General features: G+C 36.9%; 1 protein-coding gene across 3 annotated transcripts in view; it reads left to right on the top strand.

Moving 5' to 3' along the window:
• Positions 1-14098, top strand: part of DPP10 (dipeptidyl peptidase like 10) — a 715100-nt gene that overhangs the window by 414612 nt on the left and 286390 nt on the right. The gene's annotated exons all lie outside the window — the stretch shown is intronic.

Here is a 14098-nt window from a genome sequence, read left to right as displayed (position 1 = left end):
AATCATGACTGGACTTTTTCTGGTTAGAAACACACACATATATATGTGTGTGTGTGTGTGTGTGTGTGTGTGTACACACACATACACACACACACACATACACACACACACTTTAGGTTTATATGTTCTAGATCACATTCCAAACAAAAGGACTTTTCTCAGATTTATTTGCTGTCAGGACTACAAGGATATTAGTTTCTCTTTGGCCCTTTCAGAATCATGTTCACTGAGGACTCTTTCATTCTATTCTTGTTGTTTATTGTTGCAAACCATAGCCATCTCTATGATTACTGACCTAAATCAGCATGATTGCATTATATATGTCATGGTTTTATGAGTCAGGGTTTTGGTTGAGATTGTTCTTTTCCACTGAACATCAACACAGATAACTTGATGGTATTCAGTCACAAATATGCTGACCTGAAAGGTCTAAAAAGACTTCTCATTGTTGCTTTGGAGGAGATAGTCTCTTGGAGTGGGTAGTGCCTTAGAATAGATGGCTGCAAGACTGTGCTCTCCTGGGACTATTGACTAAATGTCACATATGACAGTCTCAGGATAGTTAGATTTCTGACATGGTTGTTCAGGGTTCAGATAAAGAGTGTTCCAAAAGATACCAAGCTGCTAGTGCCATAAGAGTCTTGTGGAAACTAGTAGCAACACTTCTATTATATGCTAATGGTCAAAGCTGTCAGGGCCTGTCCAAATTCAAGGTATAGAGGTATGGACAACACCTCTCAATGGGGAAAATGGCACAAAATTTGTGGCCATATTTAACCTTCGCATTGTATTTATTTTTACTGCATTATGGTCAGCATACTAACATCTGACATGATAATTTATGCTGTGCAGCATAGTAAAGGGGATATGTGAAATGTGGAGAATGGTAAGCATTAGAAGATGTATCTCGCCTATGAGAAAAAGCTATTTCCCTAGGAAAAAAAGTGGAAAAATAGTTAAAACTGGTCTTTGCTATTCTAACATTTTTGCTATTTCACTTGTCTGTTGTGGACATGTAATTTGGGGCAAATATATTGAATAACTGAATTCTTTTCTGGAAACCAACTCCTGCCACCCCTGTTATCTATGAGGTTTCCTAAGTCAACAATTTCCAAATCGCTATTTTGTGATGATTATTTTTAAACCATAGAAGAGTCTTTCTAGTAGTAGTTTTAACTTATTTTAACTTGAAATGAACCCATTTTAGAAAAACACACTATTTACCATTATAAAGCTTTAGCTTTAAGGCTGGCACTAGGCTAGAAAATCTGTGAGTTGCAAGAACTACATTTTCCCTCTAGTATAAGACCTAGAACACCATTTATCAAGTTGCAGTTTATCATGAATTAGTATTCCACTAGGTCTTAATGAATATTTTAAAAATAAACACAAAATACAAAAGTTCCCAATATTTTGGAGAATGCTATAATTAACAACCATTTTGTGAATATACAATGTTCATATTAATATATAAAAGTCATAGAGAAAACCAGTTTTACTCAGTGTTTTCCATACTGTTTGACCATAGTATCATTTTATTATGGATCTTCCATGTTTTAGTCAACAAATGCATGCCCATGATGTGCCAAGTTCTGCACTAGACTTTGGGACTGGAGCAGTTACCAAATCAGAAATCAGCACTTCCCTCTTCTATACAACATAGTAAGAGAGCCAAATGTTGCCAAGATGACCATATTAATAAAATACATATATTAAGAATGAAAATTTTATGAATGAAATCTCCTGAGTATTATATAACATTTTAAGATCTAATTTAGTCAGAAACAAACAACTAGATGAGAGAAAACTTATTGGTATAAACTACAGTCTACATGTAATTTCAAGAAATAAAATTAGAATATTGTTTGGAAATGTTGAGTTACCTGTGCTGTCCAAGAGAGTAGCATCTAGCCATCTGTGGCTATTTAAAATTAACTAAAATTAAATAAATGCAAAAATTCAGTGCCTCTTTAGTACTAGTCACATTTCAGTCACATATGGTACTCTATAGCCATATGTCTCTATGACTACTGTAATGGATAATGCAGAATAAAACTCTTCAGTTTTCATAGCTGGTTCTGTTAGACAGCCTTGATCTAGAGGAGGAGTTAGCAGATTATGGTTCATTGGCCAAATTAGATTGTAGGCTGCTTTTAAATGACTTTCAAACAAAGATGATTGCCAACATTTTTAAAAAGTGAGAGAGAGAAAATGAGGGGTGGAGAGGAAGTGAAAGGAAGTGAGGGAGAGAGAAGAAGGAAAGGTGGAAGGACAAGTCAGAGACTATATATGACCAGGAAAACCTGAAGTGCTTGTCATCTGGCACTATACAGAAAATGTTTGCTGACCCAATTTACAACACACACTTTCTTCTTGTTTGTCTTTTTAGTGCACTGTTATGAACTTGTGTTTGCTGCCTGTTTAAATAGATGTATTTGACTCTATTCGGTGACTAATAACATATCATTTCCCCATTTGGTGGTATAGAGTTTTCGCTATGCATGAGCAATCCAGGCTAGTGATTACAATTCTAAGACTTGCCCTGGAATCTAGTGAGACTATGCATATAGTTCACACTAACAGAAGATAAGCAAGAGTGATGTGTGTTCATTTTGGGTTCAAGGTAGTTAGGTACTAGTTATATGATCTTTCACAGTCTTTTTTCATGTGTTGACTTTGTCTACCAGTTGCATAATACAATGCTTAAGCAAGTAAGAGATTTTTCAGCCGACATGGTGGGGTCTGATATGCAGTTGTGAGCTTTATAAATGCATAGCTGTTAATTTTTATTGTGTCCATTGACCATGTTTATACCAAATATCCACACTGACAGAGATACAGTAGCAACAGGCTTAACAGAGAGTAACTGTTATATGGGCCTGCTTGCCATGGAAATTAATATTTAAGAAAAATTCCTCATTTGATGGCTCTAGAGGCAACGTATTAGTTTTTGAATTCATTTAGGGAATATTATTCAAGTCCTCAAAGCACTTGTAGCCAAAAAGTAAATTAATCAGTTAAGATTACTATTAACCAAATTCCAATGATTTCCATTTTAATAAATTACAGCGACTAACCCAGAGATCAATCCAGTTGCAATCTTGGGTAATACACATAAATAACATCGTTAAGAGACATAATAAAAAATAACATAAGCAGCACTGAAAAAAATAGGAATATCTTTTCTTACTTAGCAATTTATCAAGATCCTTGTTTATTATTAGTAATTACAGTGGCTTCTGAACATTGCAATTTCTCATGTTTGATATCATTTGAGCTTCACAACAAAACCAAAGTAAAATACATGAAATTTTATCTACATCACCTTCCTACTCTTTTCTCTGCCTTTCTCAATTTTTTACTTTTTCTTTTTTTCCAAAGTAACAAGATATATTGCTATAAAGTAGTTCATCTATAGTCACGTAAGAAATTCTAGAATTTAACACTATCTTCCACAAACTTTTCTTTCTCCCTTAATTGGTTAACATTTTCATTGAATTTTGGTTTGTAAGTCTAGTCTAGTGATTCCTTTTTATTTTAGTTTTTCTTAAATATTTTATTGTTCTATTATAATTGTCCCAATTTTCCCCCTTTGCCCTCCTCTGCCCAGCCCAACCCCACTCCCACAGTTAATCATCACCCTGTTGTCCATGTCCATGAGTCATTCATACATATTCCTTAACTAGTTCCTTCCTATTCTTTATATTCTTATCCCCCTCTGACCCCCTCTCTGGTTGCTGTCAGTCTGTTCCTTGTTTCCATGGCTCTGCTTGTATTTTGCTCATTTGTTTGTTTTTTTCATTAGGTTCTTCTAATAGGTGAGATCATATGGTATTTGTATTTCAGAGCCTGGCTTATTTCATTTAGCAAAATATTTTCCAGTTCCATCCATGCAATCATGAAGGGTAGGAGTTCCTTCTTTTTTTCTGCTGCATAGTATTCCATTATGTAAATGTGCCACAATTTTTTGATCCACTTACTTACTGATGGGCACTTACACTGTTTCCAGTACTCCGCTATTATACATAACACTGCTGTCATCATAGGGGTGCATAAGTTCTTTAGTGTTTTGGAATTCTTAGGGTATCATCCCAGCATTGGAATTGCTGGGTCAAAAAATAGTTCCATTTTTAGTTTTTTGAGGAAATTCATGTTTTCCACAGTGACTGCACCAGTCTGTGTTCCCACCAACAGTGCAGTAGGGTTCTCTTTTCTCCACATCCTTGCCAGCACTTGTTTGTTGAATTGTTAATGATGGCCATTCTGAAAGGTGTGAAGTGGTATTTCATTGTGGATTTAATTTGCATCTTCCTGGTGGCTAGTGATGTTGAGCATCCTTTCATATATTTATGGACCCTCTGTATGCCCTCTTTGGAGAAGTGTCTATTCAGGTCCTTCACTCATTTTATAATTGGATTAATTTTCTTCCTGGTGTTGAGTCATATGAGTTCTTTATGTAATCCTTGTCAGAGGTATCATTGGCAAATATGTTTTCACATATGATTGGTTTCCTTTTCATTTTGATGATATATTCTTTGACAATACAGAAGCTTTTTAATTTGATGCAGTACCATTTGTTTGTTTGTTTTTCTTTATTTCCATTACCCTAGGAGATATATCAGCAAAAATATTGCTGTGTGGGATATCTGGAAATCTAGTGCCTTTATTTTCCTCTAGGATTTGTATGATGTCACCACTTACATTTAAGTCTTTTATCCATCTTGAGTTTGTTCTGGTATATGGTATAAGTTGGGGGTCTAGTTTCATTTTTTTTGCATGTAGCTGTCCTGATCTCCCAACACTATTTGTTAAAGAGGCTATTTTTACCCCATTTTATGCTTTTGCCCCTTTTGTTAAATATTAATTGACCATAAAGATATGGGTTTATTTCTGGGCTCTATGTACTATTCTGTTGATCTATGTATTTATTCTTATGCCAGTACCAGACTATTTTATTTATAGTGGCCTTGTAGTATAGTTTGATATCAGGTGTTATCATCCCACCTACTTTGTTCTTTTTTCTCAAGATTGCTGAGAACGTTTGTGGTCATTTTCAGTTCCACATACATTTTTAAAATATTTGTCCTATATCTGTGAAATACCCCTTTTCTATTTTAATTGGGATTGCATTGGATCTATAGATTGGTTTGGGTAGTATGCCCATTTTAATGATGTTATTTCTTCCAATCCATGAACACAGTATATGCTTCCATTTATCTGTCTTCCTTAATTTCTTTCTTCAGTGTTCTGTAGTAATCTGAGTACAGGTCTTTTACCTCCTTGGTTAACTTTATTTCTAGGTATTTTATTTTTCTTGTTGCTAGAGTAAATAGGATTTTTTTCCTGGTTTGATTTCATTGTTGGTGTGCAAAATTGCCTTAAATTTCTGAATATTGACTTTGTATCCTATTTTGGCAAAATCACTTACTTTTTTAGTGGCGACTGTATAGTTTCCTGATGCAGGCTCTGACCAGTGGGGTCCTTGATGTTATGGATGTGATGAACAAATTTACACAGACTACAGAAGTCCTGTGGAGAAAAGGGACAGCACGGCCACTCTCTTGAGTGAGAGAGCACCCTGACCCTTGCCTGGACATTTTTATTACTTTTCTGGGAGCATTACATCAAGGAAGGTCCTCATTCATTATGCTCAGGTTTGCTTTAGGTGATTATCTTTCACAGATGACAAAGAAAAGGATGTTGCTGATTACTTCTTACTGATAACAAAGAAAATGATGTTGCAAATGCGAGGGAAAAAGTAGTTGAACTGGTTACACTCCACCCTTGGAATGGTTTAGCACAGACTTTAGGAAATTACTTCAAAGATATGCATTGAACATTTGCTGCCTTAACTCAGGATGAGGTAATTTTAGCAAAAGCAAGCTTCAAAGCAGCCTAGATATAATGCAGGCTGGTTCCCCGTGGGAAAGCTGATCTGTGAGCCTGGCTCCTGTGTGCTGCCTCACACCTATCAGTTTTCCAAACCAGGGCTGAACTACATTTACTATTGCCATGTGGACCAGTTCCCTATAGTGTTCTATACACACAATCATGAAATGTGTAAATAATAACAGTTTTATTTCCTTCTTTCCAATTTGGATGTCTTTTATTTATTTTTCTTGTCTGATTGTTGTGGCTAAAACTTGCAATACTATGTTGAATAAAGTGATGAAAACAGACACACTATTCTTATTCCTTATCTTAAAAGGAAAGCTTTTAATTTTTGCCCATTGATTATAATGTTGGCTGTAGGTTTCTCATATATGGCCTTTAATAGGTTTATGTAATTCCCTCTATTTCCACTTTGCTGAGTGTTTATCATTAATGGGTGCTGGACTTTATTAAATGCTTTTTCCCCATTTATTGATATAATCATGTGATTTTTGCCTTTCATTTTGTTTATGTGGTTTATTATATTTATTGATTTGCAAATATTATACCATCCTTGCATCCCCAGGATAAATCCCTCTTGATTGTGGTGTATGATCTGTTTAATGTATTGCTGGATCTGGATTGCAACTATTTGATTGAGAATTTTAGCATCTATGTTCATCAGTGATATTGGCCTGTAGTTTTCTTTCTTTGTTGTATCTTTACCTGGTTTTGGAACTAGGATGATACTGTCCTTTTAAAAAGAATTTGAGAGTCTTCCTTCTTCTTGCATTTTTTGGAATAGTTTGAGAAGTATAGGAGTTAGTTTTGCATTATATGTTTGGTAATAATCAGCTGTGAAGCCATCTGGTCCAGGGTTTTTTTTGTGCTGGAAATTTTTTTATTACTGCTTCAACTTCACTAGTTGCTATTGGTCTACTCAGGCTTTCTGCTTCTTATTGATTCAGTTTTGAAGGATTGTATGTTTCTAGAAATTTGTCCATTTCATCCAAATTGTCCAATTTCTTTTCATATAGTTGGTAATTATTGACAATGGGGTATTAATCACCCCCCTACCATGAGTGTGTTGCTGCCAATATCTTTTGAAGTCCTTCAGGATTTTCCTTATATATTTAGATGCACCTATTTAGGTGCATACATATTTACAGGGGTTATATCTTCTTGATGGACTCTTAAGTATTATTCAGTGACCTTTTTTGTCTCTTTTTATGGCTTTTGTTTTGAAGGGTTGTTTTTTTTTTTTTTTTTTTCTTTTTTTTTTTGGTCTGATGTAAGTATTGCTACACCAGCGTTTTTTATGTCTGTTTTCTTGGATTTTTTTCATCCCTTCACTTTCAGTCTGTGTAGATATTTTGTTCTGAGGTAGGTCTCTTGTAGACAACATATATGTAGGTCACATTTTCTCATCCATTCAGGTACTCTTTGCCTTTTGATTAGAGCATTTATCCCATTTACGTTTAAGGTTATTATTGATAGGTACTTATTCATTGCCACTTTTTCCCTGTGTGCCTGTGTTTATCATTTTCTCTCTCTTTTTCTTCATTTTCTTAAAGCATTTCTTTAGCATCTCTTGCAATGCTGGTTTGATAGAGTTGTATTCTTTTAGCTTTTTTTTAAGCTGGGAAATACCTTATTTTGCTTTCCATTTTAAATGTGAGTCTTGCTGGATAGCATAGTCTTGTTTTCAGGCCTTTGCCTTTCATTATTTGGAATCCCATTTTCCATTCCCTTTGGTCTTACAGTGTTTCTGTTGAGAAACCAGCTGATAGCCTTACTGGATCACCCTTGTATGTTACTAGCTATTTCTTCCTTGCTACCTCTAAGATGTTCTCTATGTCTTTAAATTTTGTCATTTCTATTATGATGTGTCTTGGAATAGGCCTCTTTGGGTTCATCTAGATTGGGAACATCTGTGATACCTGGTCTTATGTAACATTTTTCACTCATCTAGTTAGGGAAGTATTCTGTTATTTTTTTCACACATTCTATCCCACGTTCCTCTTCTCCTTCTGGTATCCTAATGATCCACATATTATTACATTTGATGTTGTCTTGAAGCTCCCTTAAACACTATTTGTTCTTTATAAGTCTTTTTCATTTTGTTGCTCTAGGAGTTTTTTTTTTCTTTTTTCTACTTTGTCCTCCAGCTTGTTGATTCAAGCCTCTGCTTCATCTAGCCTGGTTTTAATTCCTTCTAGTGTATTCTTCATTTTAGATATTGTGTTCTTCATTTTCTTTTGGCTCTTATAGATAATTTTTATGTCCTTTTTCATGCTGATGTAGTTTCTAGTAAGTTCCTTGTAGCTTCCATAGAGTCCCTTGTAGTTCTTAATGAGCACCTTGAACATCCTTATAACGATTATTTTAAACTCAGTCTGATAGATTTCTTGCCTCAATTTCATTTAGCACACTTTCTGGGGATTCCTCCTTTCCTTTCAATTGGGGTTGTTATTTGTGTCCCCATTTCTTGTTTGTTTCGGCATATTAGATTTATCTGCTTTGATTCCCTGTCTTCATTGTGTGACCATCTGTAGTAGGAGACCTGTGGGACTCAGTGGTGCAATCTCCTTTATCTTCTGAGCTGGATGCTCTTGGGATGTCCTTTATGCCATTTATGTGGGCTTTCTTGTTGTAATTGGGTTAGGGTTGTTGTTGGGTCATTCTTTGGTGGGTTCTTCCCTCCAGCTGACTGTCTAAGTGTCACACCATCAATCACATCTCGTATGCTGTTGCACAGGTGCTGCCAGAACAAAACAAAACAACCCAGGAATCAAAATTTACATTTACAGCAGTAACCCCCACCCAAAACCACACTATCAACAGCAGATATGCATATATTAATAAAGATGTAAGGAGATTAAGAGTATTATAAGAAAGGAGAAACAAATATGAGATCAGTAATTGAAATAAATATGTTTTTGAGATGGTGGAAGGAGGAGAAGTAATAAGAGTAGGGAATGGAAATAAGGTGAAGAAAGCAAACAGAATTTACATCATAATTTATAAAAGGGGGGAAGAAGGCAAAGTGGAGTAAGAAAAAGGAAGAGTATAGTATGAGGTTTAAAAATTATTTTTCACCAATAATTAGGAACCAAGTTAGAGAAAAAGATCCACCGCAGCAATATCAACAAGAAATGAGGAGAGATTAATGTAGATGGAATGGGAAGAAAAGGGGGAAAAAAGGAAGGAAAGGTTTATAAGATGTCTAGAAGAAAGACAATTGATTTGGAAAGGTTAGAGGGAGAAATACTGAGAATGAGTAATGAAAACCAGGCTAAAAAGTAGACAGGGGAAAAGTAAAATTTAAAACAAAAAAGAAAAATTAAAAATGGCAAGAGGAAGGTAAATGGAGTAGGAGAGGAGAATGGTAAAATTTGATATTTGAAATAGAAAAATAGTGAAGGTCTAGTAATTAAATTGAGGAAATACAACATCAATCACTATACCAACAACCAATGAATGAACACTGATAAAGGTGAAGAGAGAATAAGGGTTTTTTAAGAACAGGAAAAACAATGTGAGATGACTAATAACACAAAAAAATGGTTTTGAGAGGCTGGAAGGAGTAGAAATAGAAAGAGTGTGGAACGGAACTAGTTGTAGATGAGAAAAAATGTAAAACAAAAACAAGAAGAGGAAGGAAGAAGGCAAAATGGAATAAAAGAAGGGAAGGGCAAAACATGAGTTTTGAAATAAACTAAAATATAAAAATCTAGTGAATATATAAACTAGTGAATAATAGGCACAAATTTGAAAGTGAAGAAACAAAGGTTAAAATGCTATACACAAGAAAAAAATAACACAAATATTGAAGAAGACCATGGTGTAATTTGTCTCCATCCAATCTAGTGTTTACCACTGTCTTCTCTTTCTGGATCCATCCTGGTAATGTCAAATGTTATCCTGGTATGGCACTAGATAGCCAGTTTGAGACTACAAGTGATACACAGTCTGGCTGTACCCTTCAGATTTGGCTGGTCCTGACTGTTCTGCCCTGCTGATTGTCCCTCAGCCCAGGGCCCAGGAGTGCTTCATTTAATGACACTAGAGGACTGCCAGTACCTTCTCCAACTGTCTCCAGAGGGGCCTCTGGTGTAGTCAGGAGGATGGAAACCCTGGGTTTCCCCTGGGTGGTGCTGTTCAGTTTTCAGGGAAGATGGTGGAAGTGTTTCCCTGCCCCCTTGCTACAGGACTTGGTCTGTCTCAGATTCTTTCCAATAATGTATAGTTTCTGGTGAATTTGCTATTCATTTTCTGAGGGGCCAAACTATGTAAAAGGGGCAGCTGTTTCCTGTGTGACACTGATAGCAGCAGTTCTGTCTAGGCACAGAGGTTGGGCAGGGCCCTGAGCACCCCCTTGTTGTGACTGTCTCTAATTTCTCTGCTTTGCTGGTTTCAGTGGATCAGGGTCTGCATGACCATGTAACTTGCAGTGTCTGATAGAAAGAGCACTTTCAGAGCTTGTAGCTTTCCCCTGTTAAAATGTGCCCAGCAAGGGACTCCTGAACCTGGCTTCACTGATCTACAGAGCCAGTACTCTGGGAATTGAGCATGCCTGTCTGTGAGGAGATCTGCTTGACTATAGCAAATCGCAGACATTCAGCTCCTGGCTGTGCAATCCCCACCCTGTCACTCTCATCAGAATCTTGGGCCTGAACTCTCCACACTGCACAGTCCCCTGCTTTCCAGCCATGTTGAGTAGGGTCTCACAGTCCCTTCTGTGTGACTCTATCCCTCTGTGTTCTTTGTTGGTAGAGCCGCTATGTGCATGTGTAAGCACAAGTGAGCACAGTGTCCTTCCAAGTACTGAGTCTTGCCTCAGCTTGTCTTTTAAAAGAGTTTTTGTATAGGCTCTTCACTGCAGCACCAAGCCCTGGGGAGACCTGTTCTTCATACACACACCTTCCCCACAAAACCCAAAGTCTCCCTAGGTCTGGACTTGCCACAGCGTGCCAGAGCCTCTGACAGTTTTAGATAAAGTTTCTCTCTGCATCTCTCCCGGGTGGTGGTACTGGGAAGAGTCCCAGAATAGTACTATAGCACACAGGGTGGGCATATGGGGGGGCGGGGTATGCTCTCACTGCTCCCTGCAGTGATTCTCAGCCCCAGATGGGCCTGTTGCTGCTATGCTGTTTCTGTAGCCAGCACGACCCCAGCCATCTCTCTGTGACCTCAGAGCTCCTGGCTCCTGAGCCAAACCACAACCTTATCAGCCAGATTCTGTCCATAGTTTACGTGGTGCCCACCAGTCAGGGATGTGACTAGCCCTTCCCCAGTAAGTACTGCAATCTCCAGATCCTGGTTCCTGGCAGCAGCAGGGTGTGGTCCTGCTGAGGCAGAGGCGCACAGAGACACGTAGTGTTTCCTTTTGATACATAAGCAAATTCATGTGTATAAAGCTACCTGTCTCTCCATGTTCCCACTTTCTTAAAACAACAGATAGCATTCTAAACACTCTTCTGCATCTTGTCTTTGTTTATTTTATACCTTACAATATAACCTAGAGATCACTGCATAGCAATATGTAAAGATAACTCCATGCTTTTTTGCAATTACATACTAATTCATTATGATGATGTAATATAGTTTATCTATCTAATCACCTCTTGGGTTGTTTCTGATCTCTTGCTCTTAAAAATAATGTCAAAAATAGCCAATGACATAGGTTATCTTACATTTTCATGCATTTTTTAGTGATTCTGAGGTATAGGAATTCTGGGTCAAAAGCTAAATAAATATATGATTTAGTTGAGAAATGTCTAATTTCATTCTATATTGCACTCCCTGCAGTTATGGAAGGTAGTATTTCCTCAGGCTTATCAACATTTCAGTCACTCTGTTCTTATAAGAAATTAAGCAGAAATTTATATGTTTGAAGCACATTTGGAAGTTTATTTATTTCTGCAACTGGTCACATCTTGTGTGCATTTTTCTTTCCATTTGCTGAATTTACCTCTCAATTCACTGAAGTTCATCATGTATTAAGTATATTAAAATTGTGTTTATTATGTAATTTTAAAGCATTTTTATATATTTTACCATTATTAATATATTATATAAAATGCAAATATTAGTCCCAGTTTGTCATATTTTGCTTAGGTAATTTTGACACGTATAAGCATTTTAAAATTTGTTCAGCCAACTTTGGTTTTTCCATTAACATTTTTGAAGTAAGACACAGGGAATTTCTCATCTCTAAGGATATAAAGAAAATAAACCACTTTCTTTTTTTAATTATATTTTTGATTATGCATTTACTGTTGTCCCAATATTTCCCTTGCTGCCCCACCACCCAGCACCCCATACTCCCTCAGGCATTCTCCACACCTTTATTCATGTTTATTGACTGTGCATATAAGATTTTTGGCTGTTTCCATATTTCTACTATAATTTACATCTCCTTGACTATTCTGTAACAACCAATTTGTACTTCAAAAACTGTTTCACATTTTCATACCTTCCTCCAGAGCCTCTTCCTCTCTGGCAACAATCAAAATGTTCTCTGTATCTATGCTTCTGTTTCTGCTCTGCTTGTTTGCTTAGTTTGTTTTTTAGATTCAGTTGTGGATAGATGTGTAAATATTACATTTTACTGTTCATAGTTTGAAACTTTTTTTAAAAAATAAGTTTCTTTAACATTTCATACACTAATGGCTTGATGATTATGCAAACCTTTAAATTTTTCTTGTCTGTCAAGCTCTTCATCTGCCCTTCAATTCTAAATGATAGCTTTGCTCGGTAGAACAGTCTTGGCTGTAGGTCCCTGCTTTTCATGACTGAATATTTCTTGCCAATCTCTCCTAGCCTGTAAAGTTTCTTTTGAGATTTGGGTGACAGTATTATGTGAGTTCCCTTGTAGACAACTAACTTCTTTTCTCTTGCTACTTTTAAGATTCTCTCTTCATCTTTAACCTTTGGCATTTTAATTATAATGTGTCATGATGTGGTCCTCTTTGCATCCATCTTGTTTGGGATACTCTGTGCTTTCTGAACTAGTATATCTATTTCCTTCACCAAATTAGGGAAATGTTCTTTCATTATTGCTTCAAATAGATTTCCAATTTCTTGTTCTTTCTCTTCTCTTTCTGGCACCCCTATGATGCAAATGTTGGAGTGCTTGAAGTTGTCTCAGAGGTTTGTTACACTATCCTCATTTTTTTGGACTCTTATTCTTGCTGATCTGATTCTTTTTTTTTTTTTTTTTTGCTTCCTTATACTCTGTTCACCCTATTTTTGATTCCCTATAAATTGTTCTTTATTTCAATTAGTGTATCATTTGTTTCTGATTGGATCTTTTTATGCTGTTGAGGCTCTCACTGAGTTCCTTATCATCCTTATAACCAGCATGTCAAACTCTACATCTGATAGATTGCTTATCTCCATTTTGCTTAGTTCTTTTTCTGGAGTTTTATTTGGTTCTTTCATTTGGGACATGTTTATTTTTCTCCTCATTTTGATGGACTCCTGTGCTTGTTTGTTTGTTTGTTTGTTTGTTTGTTGTATTAGGTAGAGCTACTATAACTCCCTGTCTTGATTGCATGGCCTAATGTAGTAGCTGTCCTAGAGGGCCCAGTGGCACAGCTTCCTCTATCATCGAAGCTGAGTGCTTGAGGTTTGCCCTCCAGGTAGGCTGACTACACCCTTCTCTTATAGTTGAGCCTTGATTGCTGTTGACAGGTCAATGAGAGGGATTTACCCAGTCCAATCAACTGCAAGGACTGGTTGTGACCACTGACCATCAACCTTTGCCCTCTCTGGGGGATCAGCTGTGCTGGGGCTACCTTACAGCATAGGACTTACTTCAGCAGGTCTGTGGAGCCCACTGAATCTGCCCATTAAGTGTGTCACTCATGGAGGTGGTTGGATGGTGGTGTTCCAATATGGTCTGTAGCTGTCCACTGAATGTGCAGGTTCTGAGGTATCATAGCAGGTGCAAATGAAAGTCATCCACTGCCTATGTTCTGTCTGGGGCAACTTAACATAAGCTATAAAGTGATCTGCAGATGGTTGCTACTTGTGCTGGGTTTTGAGGTGCCCAAGTGTGGCCAGGCTATGACCCAAGGTTAGCTGCTGCTAGTGCTTGGTCTGTAACCACTTATGAGAAATACAGGAGCTTGCTGAGGCCAGCTTCTGATTGTTTGAGAAGATTTAGGAATATCTAAAGCACAAGCCAAGACAAACCATTGGTGTGGAAAAGCCACTGTTA

The sequence above is a fragment of the Phyllostomus discolor genome, chromosome 4 (assembly GCF_004126475.2).
Source record: "Phyllostomus discolor isolate MPI-MPIP mPhyDis1 chromosome 4, mPhyDis1.pri.v3, whole genome shotgun sequence".
NCBI classification, from domain to species: domain Eukaryota; kingdom Metazoa; phylum Chordata; class Mammalia; order Chiroptera; family Phyllostomidae; genus Phyllostomus; species Phyllostomus discolor.
This window is presented reverse-complemented; position numbering and strand designations above follow the sequence as displayed.